At 38.2% G+C, this 12,952-nt stretch overlaps 1 protein-coding gene across 1 annotated transcript in view; it reads left to right on the top strand.

Moving 5' to 3' along the window:
• LOC129149980 (rho GTPase-activating protein 7-like) overlaps positions 1-12,952 on the top strand; it is a 303,990-nt gene that overhangs the window by 16,312 nt on the left and 274,726 nt on the right. The window lies entirely within an intron of this gene.

Here is a 12,952-nt window from a genome sequence, read left to right as displayed (position 1 = left end):
GTGACTCAAAGAGTATCTTCTTTGGGAAACCATCAAAATATATAAAAATTAAAATATAATAACCTATCCATTTGACTACTAATTATTTATAATGGTTTATGAACAATCTGTTCTGGGACTGTATTGAAGACAGAATTGGTTTCACTTTCTTCATTGGAATTAAATACCATGAGAAAGCTCACTGTTCAAAGCTCATCTAAAGAGTAACCTCAATTTTTTAATTTAATAACATTTATTTGACTTGTTTCCTTTTCCCTCTGAAAAGCATATTTTATCAAAGAAAAATGGTATAAATTACATATTAAAAATGACCGCTTTACATATATATAAAAGCAATAGTACCCTTGCCCCCAAAATATGCTGATACTATTTTAAATGTTATCCTGGCACATTTGTTATCAATGGGTATATCAGCTTTTCTTTAACTCTTGACCCAAAAGGGCTAATAACTGAAATTATTTTTTATGCCCAGGCCCCCTGACTAATCCTGTAGATGCCATGCTCCTTTAAGTAGTATCTGGGTGAGGGAAGCAAGGATTTGAGGGGGCTACCTGAAGCATGGGTTGGTTAGTGAACACTTGAACAAAGTTTGCCTTGTTTTTAGGATTTTCCCAAATATCTTCCCACAATGTAGGGCTCTATAATCCTGATGTAAATATAAATACGATTTCTTCTATAAACCCAATGTGGCCATTGGCATTGCAAAACAACGCAGATTGGACACTTTAGTGTGACATCTTTGCCCCTCTTTCAATATAATATTAATCCACAATTGCCATTCTAACAAAGCTAATGTTCTCAGTTCTGTTCAACTGAGCTATCTACAATGAGGAATAAAATCTCCCACTCTCTTTATGGTGAAGAAATCTGGTTTCCATAAACTGTGGTTTCGCTAACAAACTAGATCAGTGACATGTCATAAGTCAGTTTAAGTGAAGTCAAACACTTTGCAGCAAGGATCACGGTGCTCCAGCTATATGCCAGCAGATCATTCTGTGCTTCTGGCCAACTCTTCCTGCCTTGTATAAGTTGTAACAAAATGCTAATGCTCCATAAAGTTGTTCAGATTGGAATGCTCAGCTCACCTTTTCAGAAATTTCCATATACCCTATCAAATCTGTTGGAGGGAATGCAATAATGACATAAGAAGGTATTAGCCGACCTATGACATAGCTCCCCGAAAATAAGACAAACCCTGCCCAACTGCCGACAGAAACATTAAACATTCCAGAAACATATGCTCACCACTTGGACATTTATATCGATACTAAGAATGCTGGGAAGAATTTGCTCTTGGACGTGTCACTATAGCATGGTTGCATTATGAGAGCTGTAATTATATCCCATTTACAACTTCTAACTTAAATACTCTATTTTAAGCATTTCATCATTCTGGAGTGCTATAGCATTATCTGGTGGAACATTTACTTGGACGCTACAACTCATTTGCGATGCCTTGTAATAAACAGTTTTAATAACAAAATTTTATGTTTGGAATTTACTCTGGAAAAGTATGGTTATAGGAGAAGCCTCTAGAATCAAAATGTGTAGGAATTTTTGTTCTATTTGATATTGCTGAGTTAAAATACCTTTGAATTGGCAACTGGCCATTTTAGCACTTTACCAAAAGAAATAATAAAACAACTTCATAAAAAAATACATGCACAAAGATGTTCATAATTGTATTGTGTATCACTGACAAAAAAGAAAAAAACAAATTTCCACCTATAATGTTTAATTATAGCTTATAATGGCATGCATATGCTATAGTTAATAATAAAGTTGTATGTATAAACTAGGGTACAGTTTGGAATGCTATGCAACCATTAAAAAGATGGCATGAGATCCATGTACACTAACTGAAAGATGATGTTCATGACATAGTATATATGGAAAATGACAGTGGAAGAGCAATATGTATAGCATAGCTCAACCTTATATGACAAAATGTGAGGATGCAGATATATATACCGTATTTTCAGGCGTATAAGACGACTGGGTGTATAGAAGATTTTCCTGGGTTAAAAAGTCATCTAATATGCCGGAAAATATGGCATATAGAGATATAGGTGACATATAGATATAGGCATAGATTTGATATAATTATAGGCTGGGGTATATGACTAAATAGGAATACATCAAATCCCAGCTAAACAGGCACAGAATTGTTAATAGCAGTTACTTTAAGACAATAGAATCAAAAGGGTAGAAGCGGGGGATTTTCACTTTTCACCCTATATAACTTTTATAAAAGGTCATAGAGTTGTGGGTGAAATACATATAAATAATGGAAGTACAAAAATATAATATTAGATATACAAACTACTTGAAGCATCTTTTAAGGACACCAAAGAATCCTTTATCTAGTTATCATGTTTACTATTACTTTTATTAAACAGAAACAAATATTTAAAGTTTTTCAAAATATCAACAAGAGTTTCAATCAGCTACTCAATGCTAACGCCAGTGCATCTAGTTTAAAACAGTGAGCCTTGCCCTAGCCGGTTTGGTTCAGTGGATAGAGCGTCGGCCTGCGGACTGAAGGGTCCCAGGTTCGATTCCGGTCAAGGGCATGTACCTTGGTTGTGGGCACATCCCCAATAGGGGGTGTGCAGGAGGCAGCTGATCTATGTTTCTCTCTCATCGATGTTTCTAACTCTCTATCCCTCTCCCTTCCTCTCTGTAAAAAAAAATCAATAAGATATATATAGGTATATAGATATAGATATAGATAGATATAGATATAGATATATCAGTAAGCCTTTTGGAGAGATGGGTGAGACACATTTTCATGCCTAAGGTATTAGGTGCCAGATTTGGAAAAGACTTTGCTTAATTGTCTGTATCATTTATACTATTTGTTGGCGGTAGCTATTCTGACAGCTTTAAGATTAGAGCTTGGAAAGGTGAGATAGAACTTGAGCTTATAAAATTTTAGAGAACTTTAATCAGCTCATTATCTGACGGTCGTGTGAGTGAACTAACCCTTCACTGAATTTATGAGCATGAGTTTTGGGGGGTTGGCTTTTTTGGGGTCAGCATTCAATCAAGATTCTAATACTTGAAAAAAAAAAACTGAAAACAAAAACAGCTTAAAAGAGTGATCCTTAGAATGTACTGAAATAGCACCCAATTATCATTTCTGGAAACCTATAAATCTTGGCAGGCATTTATTGTATTATATGATGTATTTTTTCTTGTTTTCCAATGATTTTTTTGCCATCAGGATAGCCACACGTCTATTTTTTTAGGAGTTTCCATTGGAGAGGACTGCATTTGTAGTATATGTAAATATTAACCTTTTAAGCTAACAATTCCCCTAAGTATGATGAACTATATCATTGAAGCGAAGCCACTGAAATCAAAGGAAAACCAAATAGATTATGAGCAGACATTAGAAATGAGCCCTCCAGAAGGCTGTGTGGCATAGGCCCAGAGCTTATAGGGTGTGGGTGGGTCTTTGGGGTAAGGCAGCTGGTTAAGAGCAATTCTCAGAGACAAATTCCAAAGCAATCTGGAGGAGGGAGACAGTCTAAGAAGTGGTCTCTGTAAACCAAACGAGATGTGAAGATGGAAAATATGTAGGGCAAGACTTGAGGTTAAACCTTTTTTAGAGAACTCGTGTATTTGTTCTTGATGGTGGTTTACTAATTAAAGAGAGTCCAACATTCAGTCTTCTCTGGAGGCTATTTAAATAGTTCCCAAATTTTTGAATAACCATAATAGTTACACAAATGTATGAACAGATTTTCATTTGCTCGCATAAAACATAATCCATATGACAAAGCAAAATAAACTCCAAAAGATAATGCAAACACGATCTGAACTTTGAGGAGACACCTAATTGCACACTGGAACACAAACCTCATATTCCAACAATAAACTAAATTGTATCAGTTATGCTACAGATTGGCCTGCCATCCCAGAAAACCAGCATAAAAGTGCCTTGAACATCTTTCCCTCATGCACACATAATAATTGTATATAAGCAGTTCTGGATCCAGGTGTCGGCTCTATGTTTCCAAACCCTAGACCAGGGGTGGGAAGTGTCCCGCCCATGAACCATATAAGGCCCTTAAAATCATTTGGTCTGGCCCTGTCAAGGCATTAGGGGTGAGTTAATTAAATGTTTGACCAAATACAGCAAGCTAAGTTTTACGTTGATAATTCTGTATGGCCTGAGAATGATATTATATACCCAAATGGCCCTTGGCAGGAAAAAGGTTCCCCACCCCTGCCTTAGACCCCTTTTATCTAACTGCTCTGCCACCTTGAGCCCTTATCCATATTCAAGTCCATGGGAAGAAAGGTGGGGATGGCCACACTTCTGTGTGAAGGCAGGCCCAGAAGGTGCACACTTTTTTTTTTTTTCCAGAGAGGAAGGGAGAAGGAGAGAGAGATAGAACCATCGATGATGAGAGAGAAGCATTGATTGGCTGGCTCCTGAATGCCTCCTACTGGAGATCGAGCCTGCAACCCAGGCATGTGCCCTAACCAGGAAGCATGTGCCCTGACCAGTAGTTGAACCTCGACCTCCTGGTTCATAGGTCAATGTTCAGCCACTGAGCCATGCTGGCCGAGCGGTACATGCTTCTTTTCCCCTCATATTTCATGTGCTAGAACTTAGCTTCATGGCCACACCCAGCACTCATGGCTCAGAAATGGAGGCTGCATTTTGGCCAGCAGCTGTCTGTTGGAGACTCTATTATAAAGAAAGAGATAACTCATCACATAAATATGTTAATGAACAATATCTTAACATAAATATATTTCAGTATATTGAGTTGTGCAAGGAATAAACAGGCTGCATGTATGTTCTGGGGCATTCTGTACAAACACCTGGTGCTTTCATTTCACACTACAGAATACCTTTCCGTACTAGGAAACTCTTTTGTTTGTTGAAATGATAGTTATCAAATGCTACACTTTTTCTTGTGGAAAAATTGCCCAGGAGCTAAACATTATACTGTATCTACTGTAGTTCATCTCTGAACATTAATTACCAATGACTGACAAAAATCAAATGTTTTCTTTTTACCCTATTTTTAAAATATGTGTAAATTTGGTAAAAGCACACCTATATCTAAAAGAACCTTCTTATTCCTTTCTATGACTTGTTTCTATCTCCTAAATGCCTATATGTAAGCCGTGTAACATGGGAAGGTTAACATTGACTCATGGGTGACACAAAGAACATAGTAAATTATGCGGGAGATAGAACGGACCAAGAATGGAGGCCAGATGAAAGAATATAAAAGGGAAGGAAAAACTTGTCTAAGAAACAAAAACAAAAACAAAAAAGATGGTTAAGACCCCCAAAAAAGTATGTTGAATGATAGCCAGGACTGCTGGAAGAATTAGAGTTTATCAATAAGCCTGATATTAGAGGACATAGAGAGAAGGAATAGAAAGTGGGTTAAGTATATACAGGGTATGGCAAAACTAGCTTTACAGTTGTGAGTACACAAAACATGGAGTTTATTCAATTATTACTTATTGATTATTGTATTATTTTCCATGCAAACATCTGTAAACCTACTCTTGCCCCACCCTGTATAGCTTGTAGATAGATTCATAATGACAGTATGATTTACACTCAGGGCCTATTGAGCAGATGGTATTGTTTTGTTTTATTTTAATATATTTTTATTGATTTCAGAGAGGAAGGGAGAGAGAGATAAAAACATCAAAGATGAGAGAATCATTCATTGGCTGCCTCCTGCAAGCCCCCCACTGGGGATTAAGCCCTCAAACTGAGCTTGTGCCCTGACCAGGAATCAAACCCTGACCTCCTGGTTCATAGGTCGACGCTTAACCATTGAACCACACCGGCCAGGCCCCACTCTGTCTTTTCTGGTTAATGTCACTTTGAGGAAGTTTGGAATGGAGTGGAGAGGAGATGACAAGGATAACAGAATAAGAGATTGAAAGACAAGTGAGGATAGGAGAGTAAGGGAGTTTGCTGAGAGAGTATCAGATAATAATAAATTTCCTTTTGATTTCTATTGTGAAAGCCACATAAAGTAGGGAGCTTTGTTGCCAGGTGCCTTTAAGGTGGAAAAATATCCTCTGAATGAAAGCAATTAGATCTGAACTTTTCTTGTTGCAGCTATTTTTTTAAGTAGTTATGAAGTGTGATGGGCCTGCGTTCCAACAGAGACTTGGACCAAAACTGCAGATTTACATTATTAGCAACAAGATCATTAATAAGTTCACATTTACCCAACATCAGTTTTTATTGGAGCACGAATTAATACATTTTTATGATGTTATTTTAAATAATTAATAGGTATTCCAGAGCCAATTGCACCTTAGAGGCTATGGTAACAGTGAAACATTTAGTTTCTTCCGCATGGATTTCTGTTACCATAAACCAGGACCAACTTATTAATCTTTTAATACCAACAAAACCACCATAGATGTTGGCTGCCTCCCTCGAAGAAATGCCAATATCCACAAAAGTTGGGATAACTAGCATACCCTACATAACAGGGCACTGCCTCTGTTATCTGGGCACTAAACCCAAGGCTTCCAACAAACTCTTGTTTGTGTTCTGGCTCATGTTCTTAGAAATAAAGTCCTTCCCTACTGCCAACAAGATCTCTCTTCCACAGACACTTTTCTAACTGTTGAGAAAATTATAGTGCTACGTTAGAGATAACCTCACAATTTTCAAAGGAAACATAAGCAAATAGGAAAGTACACTTGTATTCTTTCTTCAGTTCTGTCTCTACATTGGTGTAGGAATAAAACTAGTGATTAATGAACCTCCTCAATTTGGGGTTCTATTTTTTGAGCCAGCGAAACTTCAAAAGGACTTACTGCTTTTTATATACATTACAAGTTAACCCGGATGTTTAAAAGAAATTCAAATGGCATAATTATTTGGTCTAGAAAATGAATAGCTTGGTTGGAGCTTGATTTTCTAACCAAGCGATTAAGCTAGGATGAGGAGAAAGAGCATAATCTAAATTGAAGGTGCTGTTTAATCTTCTTGGGCCTTATATGTCCCTGAAAAGTTGAGATGAGTCCCTACATCAGAAGACCGTTAGGAGCATAAATGAGATAGAAAATGTGATGAAATAGCTACAGAGTACAACCACAAGAATGATCCATTTTTTTAACCAAAATTCGAGGTGAGGATCTGACAGGTAAATAACAGAAGAATTGCAGAACTCTATCTGGGAGTAGGTCAAATTCTAGCAAAATCTATATTCACAGCATATATACTTAGCCAGGGTCACTGAGTACTTTAGTTGGAGGTTTGCAAAGGGCTGAATAGCCCATGGTAAATCTCCACAGCTTCTATATAGAACAAAGTAATTAAGCCAGTGGACTCAAACTGCTTCCCTCACTTAGAGCTTTGTAATCTTGTATGTTACTTACTCTCACTGTGCCTCAGTTTTTTTATCTGTATAATGGGATACTTCACTCTGTTATTAGGAAAATTAATATATAAAATCACGAAAACAGTGCCTGACACATAGTAAACACCATGTGACTTTAACTAGTAATAGATGTTACTATTTATTTGTTTACTATATTTGCCCTAGTTATAGATCTGAGAGTAATGTATAAAGCCCAAAACTATGACAGGAAATTTAAGGATAAGATAAGTTTACCTAAAAATATTTTTATATAGGCATATATAAATCATATGCATAAATAAATTAATTTCAAATATCTGCAGTAAGCAAGCACAACCTGAGATACAATATTGGGCTTCCTGCAGTAAGTAAGCCTCTTTACTGAGACTTGGAGTAGAGGAAGTGAACAAACACACAGGAATTAGGTGGAAGCTACCTGCCCCGGGGACATTAGCAAATTGGCTGATGGTGCTCTGCTCCCATGTTTCTAAAGGAAGTGCAAAAGGAAACCAACCGGAAGCAGGCTCAGCTCTGTGATAAGTATCACCTTTGAGGCCTGTGGACCATTTTCTCCGCCTCCCCCACTTCCCCAAAGGCACAGGAAAGTGGAGTTTGAGTCAACACAGCTGACCAGTGCTACCTTAAGAAACAAACAGCTAAGTATCACATGGACTCACTCATTTGTGGACTATAATAAACAACATAAAGTGATGAATAAAAATAGATCCAGATACATAGAAGCATTGAATAGGGGAAGGCAGGTGAGGGTGGGCGGGGGTGGGGAGGTGGGTAAGAGATCAACCAAAGAACTTGTATGCATATAATGGACACAGACAATAGGGGTGGGGGGGGGTGGGCTGGGAGAAGACAATGGGGAGAAAAGGAGACTATGTAATACTTTCAACAACAAAGAATTAAACAAACAAACAAACAGAAAGAAACAAACAGCTGAGCTCTTGAGTGCAGAGTAGCTATTTTTCACAGTATGTAGATGGGACTTTAATTTTTAATTCATTCCTCAATCACATTCTTGGCATTTTGTCTTCATTTTGCTGTAAGATGGTAACATGAAGTTTAATGTTCTGTCACATGTTCCTTTACCCAACAAGCAAGACATTGTTCAGTTGACTAGACTCTTATAGGCAGCATCCTACAAACCAATATGGGATGAGGCACAGAGAATTTGCTTTTCATAGGTTCATAGAATGTTCCAGCTGGAAGAGACTTTAAACATCCTTGCTTTTCTCTATAACTGGAATAATGTGTGTGTATTGACAAGGCCAAAGAGCTGTAATTTAGTGCGTTAATAGTGGTATGTTCTGTTATCAATGCAAACTTGCTGCTCCGCAGAGAAGATGCTGAGTTGCATATTATCATGGAAAAGCTATAATTTTAAAGTAATCAGGAAGAATTGGCCAACAGCGCAATGTAACATAAACCTAATATTAAGGGTTTTTTTGAATGATGAAAGGAAATGTTTTATCCTTCTATTTCAGACATTGGTCCACTTCATGTGCAGGGAGAAAAAAATACAGCTTTAAGAATTTAACTACCATTTAATGTATATGCTGACAAAAATATAAAATAAAAGTTTAACTGAAAAGAGAATCAAAAATGGAGTTTGTTTTTCTCAGCTTCTCCTGGTTTCTAGGTTTATAATAAAAAGTTGCTGTTTCCTGAGGCATGATTTTCATTTAATTCAATTATTCTGTATTCTTTTCCTGTGATCAACCTAGACTTTTATCATAAATATTATCTCTATCCACTTAGAAGTTACAAAGTGCTTTCTCTCAGATGTCCACAGTGTTTGGGCTGAGGCATGATAATTTTAAACAAGCTGAAAAGTATTTCAAACAAGTTCCGTACTGTGAGCAATCATTAAGAAGGCCAGGGGAGAAAGGCAACTAGGCAGTGAGTTTCAGTAGGATCATCATGCGATTTTTTTTTTTAAACCTATTAGTAATTATGTAAATCACTAAATTTTTATACTGAAAATTCTGTCTAGACTAGAAACAAGAAAGCATGCTAAGTGATATATCAGCCTATTCTGGGCAATTTAAAGTGGAAATAAATCTGTTTCTCACATTCTCATACGCAATCACTTATGGTTATTGTAACCCTAAATTCCCCACCCTGCCAATGAGACCATTTATTTTCTTAATAGAGAATAAATAGGCAATAAGTGTATTGTTTACAGTAAGCCAGTGGACTGTGAAACTTAATCACTAACCTTCACATCCATCCTTTCATTTTGAAGAGGACCAAATGTACTCGAGAGGTGTCAATAGACAAGTCACTGCATTGATGTAGTGAGTGATGCGTGTGGCTGGCTGCTCCGTATTTGTGCCTCTAATACTCCGTCCAAAATCAGAGGGTTGACCAATAGGAGATGGAGCTCTGGTATCGTACGGAGAGTCACAGCAGACCTTCTTAAAGGCTGGGGATGGTATAGATAAACATGATTGCTGCAGGCTCAGAGAGGGGACGTTTTTATGCTGTGTGTTATCAACCTACGCTAAAGTCACTTCAAATCCACTGTTTATGCTGCGAGACTAAAACAGACTACTGCGAATAATAAAAACGGCTATGCAGGTTTTCTATACAAGACAGGAGCTCAGGGAAGAAAACTAAAAGTCAGTCTCTACTAAGAAGAAAATAGTAGAAGTGTGTTAATAGAACCCAGGAACAGTGTATTGGAGGGAAGATAAAGGAGCCACAAAGTCACGCTTAAAATACCAAAGAAGTGAATAATCCCCTTGTCTAGGGATTTATGTTGTGGTGGTTCTACATTTCCAGTCCAGGGGAGTTATCCGTGACTGTGTGTCCAAGTAATTGTTACCATTTCAACCACTTAACAATAAAATTTAATTCCGGAAGAACGATTAGCAAATTAGCAAATATTTCCCGCTGAGGTTGCCCTCCAGGCCACTGTCAGAGGCTGGGTCATCTGTCTTCTGCATGTCAGTCATTAAGTACCTGCCTGCTGTGGCCAGTGGGCACCCAATGAGAAGCAGGCCGACATGCACTGCCATTCATTCTCCTGGAGGAGCTGCTCATGTTCAAAGTGACATATTTACCTTCTCCCACTGCGGCTGCCTTCTTTCTTTCTGCACAGAATTCCCTTATCACTTTGATAACACCCTTCTGCACTCCTAACCTTCTCTTTGAAACCAAATGAACTAAACAGGTGCATATAATTACGAGTGAGCCGGGAGCAATATCCACCACCCCAATGTGCAGCCCCATCCTTTCCCTTAGGAAGGAATGTAAAATATCCAGATTTACTTTGCCACAATGCAAATGAAAGTGGAGCCATAGCTCTAGGAACTAAAGGAAATCAGTCCATGCGAAAGTTATGTTTCACAAATTCAAAATGTTTATTCAAACCTGCTGTTAGATTTGTATTGTTACGTGACTATACGTACCTGTGGCTAGTCATAGTTCTAGAAAGTTCAGGTGAAACCTTAGCAACAATGTAGAAATGCACCTGTGCATTTGGCAGTCATTAGTGATGGTTTCAAAAATATCAATTCTTACATCCCCAATATTTCTCATCCCAACCTCTTTTATCCCCCACCATCTCTTGCTCGAATGACTGCAGCAACATCCCAACAGTTTCTTTGGAGTCAGTTTAATGTTCTGTCACGTGTTCATTTACCCAACAAGCAAGACATTGTTCAGTTGACTAGACTCTTATAGGCAGCATCCTACAAACCAATATGGGATGAGGCACAGAGAATTTGGCACAGTAAATAAACACGTGACAGAACATTAATCCCCAACAATCTATTCTCTGTACTGCAGTCCAAATTATTTTTATACAAAGCAAATATGTCCCTCTCCCCTCCACAGATTTTAAATACCAATATTCTAGCCTGGCTGGTGTGGCTCAGTGGTTGAGTATCAACCTATGAACCAGGAGGTCAAGGTTCGATTCCCAGTCAGGGCACATGCCCGAGTTGTGGGCTCGGTTCCCAGTGGGGGGCAGCTGATCAATGATTCTCTCTCAACATTGATGTTTCTATCTCTCTCTTCCTCTTCCTTCCTCTCTGAAATAAAAAATATATATTTAAAAAAATAAATAAAATACTAATATTCTAGACACGATTTTCAAGGACAGTCACAATCTGGGCCCTGTTTACCTACCAAGCGTGATTTTTGTACATTTCCTCATCATGTTTTATAGCCACATTAAACTTCTCTGAATTACTCATCATTCTCTCCCATCCAGAAAGCTCTTCCCAGACCACCTGTATACTCTTGCCATTCCTCAGGTTTCATCTTACATGTCATTTCCCCAAAAAAGTCTTGCCTGAACCCCACAGACTGAATTGGGGCCTCCCTCGTGATGTCCTCTGTGGTACTCTAAGCCCTTGTGTGGACCCCAGCATAGCGCCACACTGCATTGGAATGATCTATTCATGTATCCATGCTGTAGTGGTATAACAGTGCCGCCCGCCCCCCAAAAAAAGTATGTGCATGTCCTAACCCCTGGAACCTGTGAACATGATCTTATTTGGAAAAAGGGTCTTTGCAGATGGAATTAAGTTAAGAATCTCAAAACAAAATTATCTTGGACTAGTTGGGTGGACCCTATGTCCACCGCCAAGTGTCCTTATAAAAGACAGAGAGGAGAAAACACAGACATAGGAGAAGGCCAGGTGGAGGTGGAAGGCAGACATTGGAGTGATGCAGCCACTGGCCCAGAAACACCTGAAGCCTCTAGAGCTAGAAAAGGCAAGAACGAATCCTCCCCAGAGCCTCCAAGACAGCACAGCCCTGCCAACTCCCTTTCATCTCTAACCCCAGGGACTCCAGGAAAAAAATTTCTTCGTTAAGGCACTAAGTTTGTATACATAATTTGTTACAGCAGCCTCGGAGAACTAGTGCACATACCTATACTCCAAACTAAATTACTCGAAGGAAGGAACTAGCATACTAATAACTTATTCACCATCGTCCTCTGAATGCTGAGCACTTGCCTGGCATACAGTGTGCACTTCTTACACTTCTGTAGGATGGGTGTGTGAGGGAAGACAAGCACGGAATTCTGAGCATCATCCTAGTGCACATATTACTCTTTTTACTATCTTCTTGTTCCAATAAAATCTCTTAATCATCTTGGGCTGTATTTCCTCATTTTTAATTCGACCTGATAGCTCTTTGGAAATTTTAATAAAAAAATAAATGTAAACTATAGCGAGTAATATGAGGACATTTCTACATAAAATGTACCTTTTTTTTTTCATTTGAGGGTTTGCCTTTAGATTGGAGCTGAGAGTTTATACCTGTAACCAGAGCAAAGGTGAAGAATATGGAGAATGTTTTCTGCTTGTAACTCTGCTAGTCACATGTTCATGCTTTATAGATGCAATTCTCTCCTATTCCTCTGAGAATACTAATGTGCTTTTGATGTGTGGTTGGTATTACCTTTTTGTACAGCAGTCTGTTTCCCTGCCACTGATTTTTCTTAAAGTTTTAGTGATTTCAGTTGACCTTTCCAGGTTCTGACTAAAGAAAATTGGTTAGAATAGGTGACTGGCATGTGATCTCTCTGTGATTCTTGTAGGAATATACTATTTATG

The sequence above is a fragment of the Eptesicus fuscus genome, chromosome 8 (assembly GCF_027574615.1).
Source record: "Eptesicus fuscus isolate TK198812 chromosome 8, DD_ASM_mEF_20220401, whole genome shotgun sequence".
Taxonomy (NCBI): domain Eukaryota; kingdom Metazoa; phylum Chordata; class Mammalia; order Chiroptera; family Vespertilionidae; genus Eptesicus; species Eptesicus fuscus.
This window is presented reverse-complemented; position numbering and strand designations above follow the sequence as displayed.